This window comes from Triturus cristatus, chromosome 2_2 (assembly GCF_964204655.1).
Source record: "Triturus cristatus chromosome 2_2, aTriCri1.1, whole genome shotgun sequence".
Classification (NCBI taxonomy): domain Eukaryota; kingdom Metazoa; phylum Chordata; class Amphibia; order Caudata; family Salamandridae; genus Triturus; species Triturus cristatus.
In genome coordinates this window covers 621,088,869-621,103,159 of record NC_140582.1, presented here as the reverse complement: position 1 = coordinate 621,103,159, position 14,291 = coordinate 621,088,869, and the positions used below count along the sequence as shown (strand labels likewise).

The following is a 14,291-nucleotide window of genomic DNA, read 5'->3' as shown; positions in this document are numbered from 1 at the left end:
TTTCTATGTGATCTGTTGAATTTAAACATCATTTAGGGCATGGATGGCATTGGATTGAGTTGGGGAAGTGTGTTTTTTGGGGTGGCCTTTGTGATGTTGTTGGGCCTGGCCATGTGGCTGGTGGCCATTTTGAGGCCTAGGCCTGCAAGCTTGCCTGGGCTTGTCTGCCAACAGGCCTGCTTTCATCCACTAGGACCAGAACAGGTAGCCACAGCTTTATTAATCTACTGTTTTCTGTGTGCTCTGTTGAATTTCGACTTCATTTAGGGCTTGGATGGCATTGGATTGAGTTGGGGAAGTGTGCTTTTTGGGGGTGGCCTTGCTGATGTTGTTGGGCCTGGCCATGTGGCTGGTGGCCATTTTGAGGCCTAGGCCTGCAAGCTTGCCTGGCCTTGTCTGCCAACAGGCCTGCTTTCATTCACTAGGACCAGAGCAGGTAGCCACAGATTTATTGATCAAGTGTTTTCTATGTGATCTGTTGAATTTAGACATCATTTAGGGCATGGATGGCATTGGATTGAGTTGGGGAAGTGTGTTTTTTGGGGTGGCCTTTGTGATGTTGTTGGGCCTGGCCATGTGGCTGGTGGCCATTTTGAGGCCTGGGCCTGCAAGCTTGCCTGGCCTTGTCTGCCAACAGGCCTGCTTTTTCATCCACTAGGATCAGAGCAGGTAGCCACAGCTTTATTGATCAAGTGTTTTCTATGCGATCTGTTGAAATTAGACTTCATTTAGGGCATGGATGGCATTGGATTGAGTTGGGGAAGTGTGCTTTTTGGGGGGTGGCCTTGCTGATGTTGGTTGTCTTAAAGACAATCCATGCTTTTTTTATGTGTCTGGTCACTGGTGTGTTGATGTGCAATGCATGCACCCTGCAGAGCTTTTTGGGGCCTGTGAATGTTCCTACATTTTGTTGCATTAAAAAGTCAGAGCAGTGTGCTTTAGCAGGCATCCTTTACCTGGCTTTTATAGGCCTTTTGTCAGCTCCTGGTGTTTCCCAGGCCCCCGGCTTCTTTGTGATTTGTGTGTGTCCATGTGGGTGGTGGCCTTTTTATTAGTGTCCTGCTTTTGCCATAGGCCTGCATGGTTTTCCTATTGGCTCTTTGGCTTACTGCTTCCATCCATCCACCCCCTTTGCCAGCAGCAGCTCCATGGATGCTGAGATGCTCAAATAATGCAATGGTCCACCCCACTTCCATTAGATTTTTATTTTGTTGTTTATTATTAACTTTCCTATCCTTCCTGAGAGTGTAGTGTGTGGCTGTACACAGTACTAGTAGTATAACATAGCTCTAGTTAAAAAGAATAGTCATAAATGGCTAGACTATCTTTTGTTTGCACTAGTACAGTACTAAGTAACTGAACCACAACAACAAATGCAACATTTCACTGATGTTCTTCTCCTGTCTTCTTTGCTTTTAGGTGCACAAAAGACAGAGTAGGAGGTGTCATCGGCATCACCTGGCTACCCGTTGTACTGCCAGCCAGACAGAAGTCCTGCTGCGCATCACGCCCACGTGTGACCAGAACTTGTTGTGCATCTGCCTCCTGCCTGACATCTGAAGAAGATGGCCCCAAAGAAAGGTACCAGGTCCAGTACCAAGAAAGTTGCCGGTGAGAAGAAGGAACAGAAAAAGGAAGTGCCATTAACCACGATTGGTGGTGTGCCGGCCAATGTTTTTTTTGGCACCAAAGCATTGTCCGGGAACCAAGCTGGGAGCAGCACAGCGGTCCAAACCCACCAACCTAGGCCCAAGGGCTTTAGTGTCGCAGAGGTAGCCAGTCTACTAACGAGCAGCGATGTTCAAGAAATGTCATTACCGCAAAGTAGTACACAATCAAGTTCAACGCAGACGCAAACTCAGCAGATCAGTGTCAAGCCGCCGCAACCAGAACAGTAGCAGCTGCCGCAACCAGAACAGCAGCAGCCGCCGCAACCAGAACAGCAGCAGCCGCCGCAACCAGAACAGCAGCAGCCGCCGCAACCAGAAGAGCAGCAGCCGCCGCAACAGCCCACCATCGTAGTTGTTGCTCCTGACGTAGGGGCATTTCAGGAAATCGAGCTTCCTGCACACAAAGTGGAGCGAAGTCAAACCACTGTTTCAGAAGATCAATTGTCTTCCAGACCACCAGCAAGGAAAAGGAGGATTAGTCCATCATCTTCTTCTTCAAGCCCCGCTTCTGATGATCGTGATGACACTTGGGTCCCACCAGCTCGGTCTGAGAGTGATGTACGCCACAAGACATTGCTTCTGAAAAGGAAGGTCCCAGAAAAACTTAGAGTTATGGAGGTAGATGTAGAAGAGGGGGGTGATGATGTTGATGAAGACGAGCCAGTCATCACGCACATTACTCCCGCCCCAAAGGGATTGGAGACCGACATTCTCACCCTATCCAGAAAGGCTGCTACTGAGCGGGATGTAGCACGGATCTCACCAACACAGGTTACACCACCACTACCTCCAGCTGCCATATTTTCCAAGGCCCGGCAGGGACCTACATCCAGCTCAACCATCTCAGTAGGTAGTGGTAGTAAAAGTCACAGTGTAGGTGGACAGGGTCACATATTTTCAAGCACCCCCTCAAGTTCATCTGGTGTTGAAAGTGGCACATCCAGCAGTGCCAGAAAGTTCTCCTCCCCAGTTTGGGACTTCTTTTCTGTTAGCGCCAAGGAGGAGAACGTTGCTATATGCTCAATTTGTCGGCAAGGTATTCGGCGTGGTAAGCTTGGTACAAACTATGGTACCGGAGGACAAGCAAGTCATCTAAAAATACACCACACTATCATGTGGGAGGATCACCTACTTAAGTTAAAAGAAAGTAGAAAAACTCAACCCATTGAAGTTGGTCAGGAATCAGGGAGCGATATTATTGTGGTGGCAGGTGAAGAACAGGGAGGCATTTCTAGCCCTGTCCCCAGTACTGCAGTGGTAATGCCCACATCCTCCTCAGTAACATCAGAGTGGCACCGCAGTAAAAGCCATACTCAGAGTCAGGCTGAGACACCAAGGCGACCGGCGACTACCTCAATGAGACAATCTGTGTCGTTAGTGGGTTAATGAAAACAGCACCACTAAGGAAAGTAAGCCAGCCTAGCATTGACAGCATGTTTAGGTTGGAGGGGCAGTTCCAACGCAACCACCCAACGGCATGATTGTACAATGCGAAGCTGGCTAAAATGTTAGCGCTGGACCTTCTTCCTTTTTCATTTGTGGAAGGGGTGGGTTTCCTTGAATTTGTGTCTGCCATCTGCCCTAAATGGAAGGTTTCCAGCCGGTCCTATTTTGCACGAATTGCTGTTCCGGCACTACATCATGATGTGCTGAAATTGGTTGGTCAAGGTTTGCAGCAGAGTGCTGTGCACAATATTCACGTGACAACAGACATGTGGAGCAGTTGCCAAGCCACAGATTACATGTGCATCACTGCACACTGGATCTCTTTTGTGGGGGTTAGAGATCAACTATCTGCACGAGGTGTTGTTGACACAGCTGCGATTTTTGAAGGTACTCGGAAACATGCAACTGTAGCCATGTTCGCCATGGAGAAATCTCATACGGCTGAAAACATTTTAGAAGAGTTTCGCACCAAGGTTTTGGAATGGCTGCGGCCCAGAGGGCTTGGTATTGGTTTTGTTGCCACAGACAATGGCAGTAATGTACTTAAGGCCATGGAACTTGGTTCCTATTTCAGGGTTCCATGTTTGGCACACTGCATAAACATTATAGTGCAAGACTTTCTGAAAAAAGAACCCATAGTCAGCAATTTACTGGCCATCTGCCGAAGAATATGCACTCATTTCAGCCATTCTTTTAAAGCTCGGAAGCAGCTGAGGATCATCCAACGTGAATTTAGGATGCCAGTCAAGGCACTCATCCAGGAGGTGGCAACACGTTGGAACTCAACGTATTACATGCTTGATCGTCTGTACGAACAGCACAGGTCACTCCATGAATATGTCTGGTACAGAAGCAGTGATGCTAGTGTTAAAGGCATGACCCTTCAGAGGGAGCAATGGACCCTAATTAAATGCCTGACTGAGATGCTGTCTCCTTTTGAGGTCTTCACACGTGAAGTCAGCAAGGAGGACTGTACAATGGGCCAAGCTATCCCATTGTTGCAAATGCTAGAGCATGAGCTGAATAATGTGTCTGAATCCTACAAAGGTGTAGAGGACAGAAGGCAAGCCCATGACTTGGTGGAGAGCTTATCCAGGAGCTTAACTGAAAATATAAGGATACAAAATAAAATTTTGTCACAAAAACATTACATTTGTGCCACAATTCTGGATCCACATGCAAAATTAGGACTAGTGAAGACATCCCTTGCTTTTTCCGACAATGATGTTGCCCGCTACAAAAGTTGTATAGCTGAAACAGCCATTAAGTTTGAAAAGGAAGGGCTGCTAATTAAAAGCCCGCCACATCAACCCACAACAAGTACTGATACTGAAGCAGGCCATGCAGAATCAAGTGCAACTTCGTCGGCTGAGGGCAGTGCGGTTGGCTCACAATCACAACACTCACCATCACCATCGACTACAGAAACAATAACTGGATCATTAGGCCGAGTACAATCATTATCAGATTGGTATGTAAAGATGGGCTATTGTAAGCACAGTGCTGATGCACAGAAAAAACAGCACAAAAGCTTACCAGCAGCAACCCTGAACATTGAGCGGATGGTCCAGGCCTATCTGGACGACCCAACAGAGGTGTACGTTGATCAAAACCCAGTGCAGTATTGGTATAGGAAAAGGTCTGAATGGCCACAGCTCAGCAGGCTGGTGATAAGCTATCTGGCTTGCCCTGTCGCAAGTGTCTCTTCCGAACGTGTTTTCAGTGCTGCTGGTTCCATTGTAACCTTGAGAAGGACCAGTCTATCTCCAAAAAACGTGGAGAGGTTAACAATGATCAAAATGAATCAGCACTTCATACCACCAAATTACACAATGCATGAATAAACAGAGGAAGATGAGGACAGCTGCTCAGGTGACGGAAGTATTGTGTCAGATGATTACCTACTACTGGAAGAACCCCCAGTGTTTGAGGATGAGCTATACTTCCCTGACAATTAGGCTCGCACTTACTGTCTTCCTCCCTTTTTTCCCCCTTTGTTTATGTGTCTGTCGTTCCGGTTATAAACTTGTGAATCGCAACAAATCCATTCTCACCGTCTTCTACTCTTCTAATTTAAGATACAAGTTTCAGGTGTCTGCCATTTGACACTACAGTCCTCAGAATCCAGCTCCTCCGCTCGATCATACTGAATCTCCTGCTCAATTCCATTTCCCTCATGAATGATGATTGGATGATGGTAGCAACAAATTCAAACTTTCCTCGTCCTTCCAAAACAAGTGGACCATGAATCAGATGACTACTATAGCTATCCTCCTTTCAGAGCCGAGAGAGACTGGCCATTAACTGAAAATAAGATGGAACAGGTAATGATTGATGCCATGCATTGGCCACAGTATCGCAGACTGAATGATGTAGATTTTGTTGTGTGTGTTGCGCATGAATTGATGTAATTGTGCACTGCCACTAATCAACTTTCTACAGAACACACTAATTTTCCCCTTCTTGCAAACAAGAAATGTGTACTTCTCCTGCATCTTGGTGATACATTGCTTTTAATTCAATACAGGAAGGGGACTCACTCAATCTGCGCAATGCAAATGACTGTGACTTTACAGCACCGTCCATCATGATGATGGCGAAAGAGACGGCCCGCAGCGTTAACAAGATGAGATGGAACAGGTAATGATTGATGCCATGTATTGGCCGCAGAATCGCAGACTGAATGATGTAGATTTTGTTGTGTGTGTTGCGCATGAATTGATGTAATTGTGCACTGCCACTAATCAACTTTCTACAGAACACACTAATTTTCCCCTTCTTGCAAACAAGAAATGTGTACTTCTCCTGCATCTTGGTGATACATTGCTTTTAATTCAATACAGGAAGGGGACTCACTCAATCTGCGCAATGCAAATGACTGTGACTTAACAGCACCGTCCATCATGATGATGGCGAAAGAGACGGTCTGCAGCTTTAACAAGATGAGATGGAACAGGTAATGATTGATGCCATGCATTGGCCGCAGAATCGCAGACTGAATAATGTAGATTTTGTTGTGTGTGTTGCGCATGAATTGATGTAATTGTACACTGCCACTAATCAACTTTCTACAGAACACACTAATTTTCCCCTTCTTGCAAACAAGAAATGTGTACTTCTTCTGCATCTTGGTGATACATTGCTTTAAATTCAATACAGGAAGGGGACTCACTCAATCTGCGCAATGCAAATGACTGTGACTTAACAGCACCGTTCATCATGATGATGGCGAAAGAGACGGCCTGCAGCGTTAACAAGATGAGATGGAACAGGTAATGATTGATGCCATGCATTGGCCGCAGAATCGCAGACTGAATGATGTAGATTTTGTTGTGTGTGTTGTGCATGAATTGATGTAATTGTGCACTGCCACTAATCAACTTTCTACAGAACACACTAATTTTCCCCTTCTTGCAAACAAGAAATGTGTACTTCTCCTGCATCTTGGTGATACATTGCTTTTAATTCAATACAGGAAGGGGACTCACTCAATCTGCGCAATGCAAATGACTGTGACTTAACAGCACCGTCCATCATGATGATGGCGAAAGAGACGGCCTGCAGCCTTAACAAGATGAGATGGAACAGGTAATGATTGATGCCATGCATTGGCCGCAGAATCGCAGACTGAATGATGTAGATTTTGTTGTGTGTGTTGCGCATGAATTGATGTAATTGTGCACTGCCACTAATCAACTTTCTACAGAACACACTAATTTTCCCCTTCTTGCAAACAAGAAATGTGTACTTCTCCTGCATCTTGGTGATACATTGCTTTTAATTCAATACAGGAAGGGGACTCACTCAATGTGCGCAATGCAAATGACTGTGACTTAACAGCACCGTCCATCATGATGATGGCGAAAGAGACGGCCTGCAGCGTTAACAAGATGAGATGGAACAGGTAATGATTGATGCCATGCATTGGCCGCAGAATCGCAGACTGAATGATGTAGATTTTGTTGTGTGTGTTGTGCATGAATTGATGTAATTGTGCACTGCCACTAATCAACTTTCTACAGAACACACTAATTTTCCCCTTCTTGCAAACAAGAAATGTGTACTTCTCCTGCATCTTGGTGATACATTGCTTTTAATTCAATACAGGAAGGGGACTCACTCAATCTGCGCAATGCAAATGACTGTGACTTAACAGCACCGTCCATCATGATGATGGCGAAAGAGACGGCCTGCAGCGTTAACAAGATGAGATGGAACAGGTAATAATTGATGCCATGCATTGGCCGCAGAATCGCAGACTGAATGATGTAGATTTTGTTGTGTGTGTTGCGCATGAATTGATGTAATTGTGCACTGCCACTAATCAACTTTCTACAGAACACACTAATTTTCCCCTACTTGCAAACAAGAAATGTGTACTTCTCCTGCATCTTGGTGATACATTGCTTTTAATTCAATACAGGAAGGGGACTCACTCAATCTGCGCAATGCAAATGACTGTGACTTAACAGCACCGTCCATCATGATGATGGCGAAAGAGACGGCCTGCAGCGTTAACAAGATGAGATGGAACAGGTAATGATTGATGCATGCATTGGCCGCAGAATCGCAGACTGAATGATGTAGATTTTGTTGTGTGTGTTGCGCATGAATTGATGTAATTGTGCACTGCCACTAATCAACTTTCTACAGAACACACTAATTTTCCCCTTCTTGCAAACAAGAAATGTGTACTTCTCCTGCATCTTGGTGATACATTGCTTTTAATTCAATACAGGAAGGGGACTCACTCAATCTGTGCAATGCAAATGACTGTGACTTAACAGCACCGTCCATCATGATGATGGCGAAAGAGACGGCCTGCAGCGTTAACAAGATGAGATGGAACAGGTAATGATTGATGCCATGCATTGGCCGCAGAATCGCAGACTGAATGATGTAGATTTTGTTGTGTGTGTTGCGCATGAATTGATGTAATTGTGCACTGCCACTAATCAACTTTCTACAGAACACACTAATTTTCCCCTTCTTGCAAACAAGAAATGTGTACTTCTCCTGCATCTTGGTGATACATTGCTTTTAATTCAATACAGGAAGGGGACTCACTCAATCTGCGCAATGCAAATGACTGTGACTTAACAGCACCGTCCATCATGATGATGGCGAAAGAGATGGCCCGTTAACTTAAGATGAGAAGGAACAGGTAATGAATAATGACAATTAATGGCATGCATTGGACACCTGACTCTGAGCTATTGGTCTTTGTGTTTGCGTTGTTTGTTTGTTGTGCACAAAGTGATGTCAAACTGTACTAGTAGTAATCTGTCTTTCTGTACACAATAAAGAATGACTCAAGTCAGTAATATTTATATTTCTACTCTTGTTGTGTCATAAAAATTATACTTATACTGCAGGCCGATCTTCAGTCAGTAAAAGTATCAGAGATGATGATGAAGTCAGGAGGAGGATGTTTCAGGAGTGGCATAAAACGGAAAAGCCTAAAGGTAAACACGTCAACAACAACCATAGCAGACCCAAATGTCTGTGTAGAAGTTGAATAGAGTGTAGCGGTGGGATGACTACATTGCATTGATTTTACTAACTTAAACTGTAAAATGCTATGTTTGGAATGGATAATGTGCTTTGCGTTTGTCCAACTGTTTGAGAGAAAAAAAAAGGACTCTAAAGTGTTAACGTAGGATATGCTAATGGTAAGCACTGTGGGCCTGATCTCTCCTGTTACTGTTGAAGGTCAATGCTGGAAACAGACTAGAGTAGAGATGATGCATATGCATACATGCCACCTCGGAAAGTGTTCTTGTTGCACTACACCATCACTTGTGCATTTGTTTTCACTTGATTTCTCAATATCCCCTTTGGTTTTCAATCTAAAATTACAGTCCGGGCCTTGGCCAAAACTTTGTAAAACATTACAATGCATATTAATTACCTTACCAATCAATCACCTTTTTTTCCAGCCGGGCAGTGGCGAGTGGCGAGGTGACACACCCAAGGTTGATGGATGAGAGGAGCAAGAGGAATGCCGAGATGCAAAAATCCAGTCCACATTTTTGACCAGGATAAGACAGTAACAGTATCCACTTTTAACTTCTTTTAAATAATTTGATTAATATCTTGTATACAATCTTTACAACAGTGTGTTCTTGGAGTTGTTATTATCAATCATCATTAGGTTTGCTCTGTGTTTACGATTCTTCACTACCAATATTTAAAATTTCTATTCGCTATCTTTTAAAGTATTAAGGCTGGAACAGAACAAGAAATAGAAGTGTATGTAATCCGGGTCTCTCATCATCATGCATGCATAGCCTTTTTCTCCCTTAACATATGGATATGGTAGTCTTCAATGATTGTCGTTTGTTTGTCTATGTATGCATACTGTTTTTCTATGTCAAACCTTTCCCAAAATCCCCCTTCCCATCCATTCAACAAACCCTAACCCTCTTCCCCCGGGCTGTGTGACTTATTGTCGAGGTGTAACTAAATTAAATTTACACCAATACTTAATCACACACTTGCTGGGGCGGGTGTGGTGAAAGCAACACTACTTCAATTTCAACGCAGAGCGATGATCTTCTTCTGCTTTCCCACCCATGAGTAGGATATTTCAGAGGTTATTTTATTTAACAAAGGAACATATACCTCAGCATGAATTGCCGGCATTGATTGGATTTGTTTGTTGTCATTCCTCATATACAGCACTAACTGTTAGACTGTAGGCATAGTCAAGTGACTCTAGTCGACATAACTATAGTTTGTAACTCTGTCTAGTAGGCTATCCTCATAGCCACCATTCAGTTTTTTTGTCAAATATTTGAGCATATAATTGTTGCTCGGTAAGTTCTGTAATGTACTTCATTCAACTACTCCTCTAACAGTCTCTCAAAGGCGATTGACTGTCTCCTTTTCTTTTTTTGGAAATGCTGCCACCCTGCCAGTGTCTACTACTACTACTATACTACCACCACCACCACCCCAATCATGGCATGTATGAAAAAGGAAACCATCTTCACCATGCAGCCAGTGCTGTGCAACAGTTGGACATAAACATCAAGCACCGGTAAGAGAGAAGTTTTGGGGAGGCAGAATTAATAATGGACATGTTGTCAATGATTTCATTTTCACACACCACTCCAAAGAATGCATAGACTAGAGGACAGACTGAAAGTACTAGAAGGACCAGTCAATGAGTGAGGTGTGTCGCATCTATCTGTTTGTGTCTTATACAGTCAGCAAATTATTGAAATCAAACACAGGCTATGGGCGGCCATGCACCAGCAAGGAAACAGTGTGATGTAAAACAGTTACCCCACCTACAAAACATTAACAACATTGCATGTAACATAGAAAAATATATTTAATTTACCCTAACAAAAATAAACTAAACCCACAAAAGCTGACCCACCCCCCTCCCTAACCCCAACCACTGTCCACAGTAGAAAAAAGTCTTAACGGCCAAACGAGTAAAGAACAAGAACAGGAATTAAAAAAGGGGCAGTGACAGGGACTAACTGGTGGGGCGGGACTGGAGGAGGACACGCATCTAGCACATCTCGTCCTCTAAATGGGCGACGCGGCGTCTAAGGCTGCGGCAATTGCAGCCACAGTGGGGGGGGCACCGGAGATGGCACGGTGGCGGCGGGCAGCCGCCAGACGGTGGCGCCGTACCGCTGGAGGGCGGTGGCTGGGGCCCGGGGCACTGGAGGAGGCTTGAATTGCTGCTGCAGTCTCCTCCTCCTCCTCGGCTAGGACCACCAGCCGCCGGTATTCCTGCTGGATTGCCTCCAGCTTCCGGCGCCGTGCCTTGGCGGCCAACTCCTTCCGGTTGAGTTTCGGAGTAGCTGTGTATCAAAAAGAAAAAAACAAGACAATTGTAAAATATAGTCTTAATAAAACAGTAGGACAAGGTAATTATTTATACACATAGTGGCATGGTAGAGTAGCACTATAAAATAAAGCACAGTAGTACATAACATTTTAAATGTCGCCCGTCCTTCTGCCTTCCACCTGTCTTACACTTTTTAGTTGAACAGTGCACCAGGTGCTCTTCTCCATAAAACTTTCAAAGCGGAGTTGAAATCAGATAGATGAGGCCATTGGTTACTCAATACTCCAGCTCCTAGTCCTATACCAATTAAAGGGAATTCTAGTCTTCTAGTTCACTCTTCAAACGTCCCCAACAACTCATACTTACTTACGACATCGGATAGCGGGCGGACTTTGTCCGCCTGCCATCCGACTGCTAAAAAGGGTGGGGGTCCCGTGGGGACAATTAATTAGGTTGATGCGCCCGGCACAGTGGCGGGCGCACCCTGTTTTTTTAATTAAAATTCTGGTTGGCTTTGCTGAAAGCAATGCTAAAATGTTGTGCTGCTTTTCCAAGCACAACATGACGGGCCCCGCACGGAGCCTGTCACGTTTTGCTTTGAAAGTCGGGGGGTACCATAGCAGAGGTAGGTACCCTCCATGGGGGCCCCCAAGCATACTCTGCAATGTGTGCATGCCTTTCCGTGGCGGACGGCAATGCCGCCACACAAAGGCATTCCAAAATGCAGATTATATGGCTGGCGGTGTGGTGAGAGAGACACCACCGCCATATTGAACCCTTTTCCGCCTGGACATGTCTGAATATTTTCTACAGGGATGGCGGGAGGTTTGCCCCTGCGGTGACGGCAGTGAATTCCAGCCGGCCCGGCGGGGGTAATACGCCCACCATCCTAATGGGGCCCTAAGTCACAACTGTACAGTATACATATACATACAGTACACCCTTGCAGTGAGTGTGCTGTCAAGTTCAACAATAGTTAAGGATTATGAATCTAACTTACCACCGCCTGCCACTGGTGCTGCCACTCCCCCTACCGCTCCGTTGCTATCTGCAACTGCCGCATCCTCGCCCTCCGCGTCGCCTTCGCTGGCCCCGGCAATGGTGGTCGGTAGTGCGCCTAGAAAACATTACACATTTATTAGGCGTCATATACACCTCCCCCCTATTGATCAGTAGCAAGGTTGAAAAATGAGTTAATACTAACATACATCACTAGTACAAATCAGGTAGTAGTAGAGTAGACACTAATAATTATATGATCATTGTAGCCTTTGCTTGATTAGCCCTAGCCATGCACATGTGACGTTACCTTTACCTTGCAGCTTCTTAAGACACCTTTGAGCCCACATGACCTGCCTCACACTGCTACTGTCTAGTGTACGCGCTGCGTACAAGCGGTCAACAAACATTAACAAGCCACTTTTTTAGGAAGAACTGGTGTACTACTGTTACTGTTAGTCCATATTGCTTATCCATAGATGCTACACTTTTTGGCACGGCTGAGAAATGCTTGCAAGTTGCAATATACTAACGCACACCATTTCTTTTTTCGCATTACAGACGCAAGATTCCCTTCTACGAACCAGAGCTTCTGAACGATGCACCAAGTACCAGTACTAGGTTCTTCTGAGGTGAGGGGTCCCTTCACTCACATCTTCATTTATAAATTTATATAAACTAAATTGCAATGGGATGGTGGTGCTGCCTTCCACCACTGTTCAGTTATCATGATTTAATTCCAAACTGTATAAGTGTAACAATGTATATTGTTTTAATGTTATTGATTTGCCGGTTGGTGCTGCTAAGAAAACAGTGTACAGACCTTCTCAAATTGAAATAAACATTTTAAACTTACATAGACTTGGTGGTATTTGGTGTGGACTAACTTACACGAGTGAGCAAATTAAAGTAAGGGTGTGCATGTGAATTGCTTCCACGACAGAGGTTGGGTGTGTTATGTTCTGGGTTGTGTACTTGTTGGGTATCTTGGGGGGAGGGTTCCGAGACCTAATAGGTATGACAAGACAGTACTATAGTCAAGCAGTGGAATTGTGGTGGGTGCGGAATTTCTGATTGAGGTGTGCAAGGAAGGTCCAACCTACCATCACCAACATCCTATTTTCTGGTGCAAATGTATGTGCAAGATCCCTACAACAGTGGTATGTCCTATAGGGTATCATATCAAAATATTAAGAAATCTGGGAGGGCTGTTGTTGCTGTGAATTTTCAAAGCCTCAACATCAATAAGAGTAAAAGTAGTACAAGACAACGACCCAACGGATTGTACGAGCTACTGGTGAATATGAGTTTTATATTACAACCTCTCACAAAGAGTGTCACTGGCCAACTGGGCAAGACTAGCTACTACAGTACAGACAGACTGATAGTATGTAGTAGTAGTAGTAGTACTCAGAGTCATCATAGCGGAGGCAGGGATAAGATTTTTGAAACCGTACATATCGAAGGATAATTGGTGGTAAAAAAATAGCATTTGGAAACACACTATAGTTCGGGAAAAATGGGGCAGTAAAAGTTATGGAATAAGAAATATTATTAAAAACAAGAAGACTTACTGGGGCCAGCAGAGGAGCCCTCAGCGGTGTCCTCCTGGTGGTGTTCCTGTCCCGCTGACTGCCCAGTCCCTGTCGGTCTGCCCCTGGGTGCTGATGAACAGGAAAGATATAAGAAAGAGACAAACATTGATGGATGGTGTCAAACAAATACAATATTTTTCAACAACGGTCAAAAAACACTTATGTAAACAACAATTGCAATAACTACATTGACCGATCTCATCTGGTCAACATGTAATATCGGGGGATTCGCAGTTCGACTACTTAAGTTACTATTTATCAACAGTAATCCAGTCTTCCATTCTGATTCCAGAAAACTAAGTTACAACTAAGCCTAAGTAGTAGTACAACGTACCACCCAACCTAGCCCACCTATTCCAGGCATGCCAATTGTACATTAAGTATGCATTTCCACTGTATTCCTCAACAATGCGTATGGTCCAATCATGGAGGACACATGAACATGACTACATTTTTTGTATACACCAAATTTTGGTTTGATTGATGCTGATCTGCTACTGCTAAGTAACTGCTAAGCCTACCTCCACTCATTGAACAAACTAGAAAAGGTTCTAAAGACTGCCGTACTAGCAGCACGTCACGTAACTGAGTGAGGGGGGCATCACGCATACCACTAACCAATTAGAAGCTCATACAAAGTACCTAAACCTAAGTATCAATCCGCCCCTATCTATTAGTGACAAGACAAAGTAAGGAGTGGACGTGAGTCACTGTAGCATTACGTAACTTAATTTCTCTAAAATAAACTCGTAAAGAATCACGCTAAGCAAG

The 14,291-nt window shown here is 44.5% G+C and overlaps 1 long non-coding RNA gene across 1 annotated transcript; it reads right to left on the bottom strand.

Annotated features, from left to right (window-relative positions):
- Window positions 1-10,716: 10,716 nt before the first annotated feature.
- On the bottom strand, window positions 10,717-13,554 carry LOC146862586 (uncharacterized). Its single transcript, XR_014978488.1, has 3 exons — window positions 13,500-13,554; window positions 11,927-12,043; window positions 10,717-10,939 (listed from the first exon to the last, which is right to left on the bottom strand). It is a non-coding gene; the product is annotated as an uncharacterized LOC146862586 (long non-coding RNA).
- Between the last annotated feature and the right edge of the window lie 737 nt (window positions 13,555-14,291).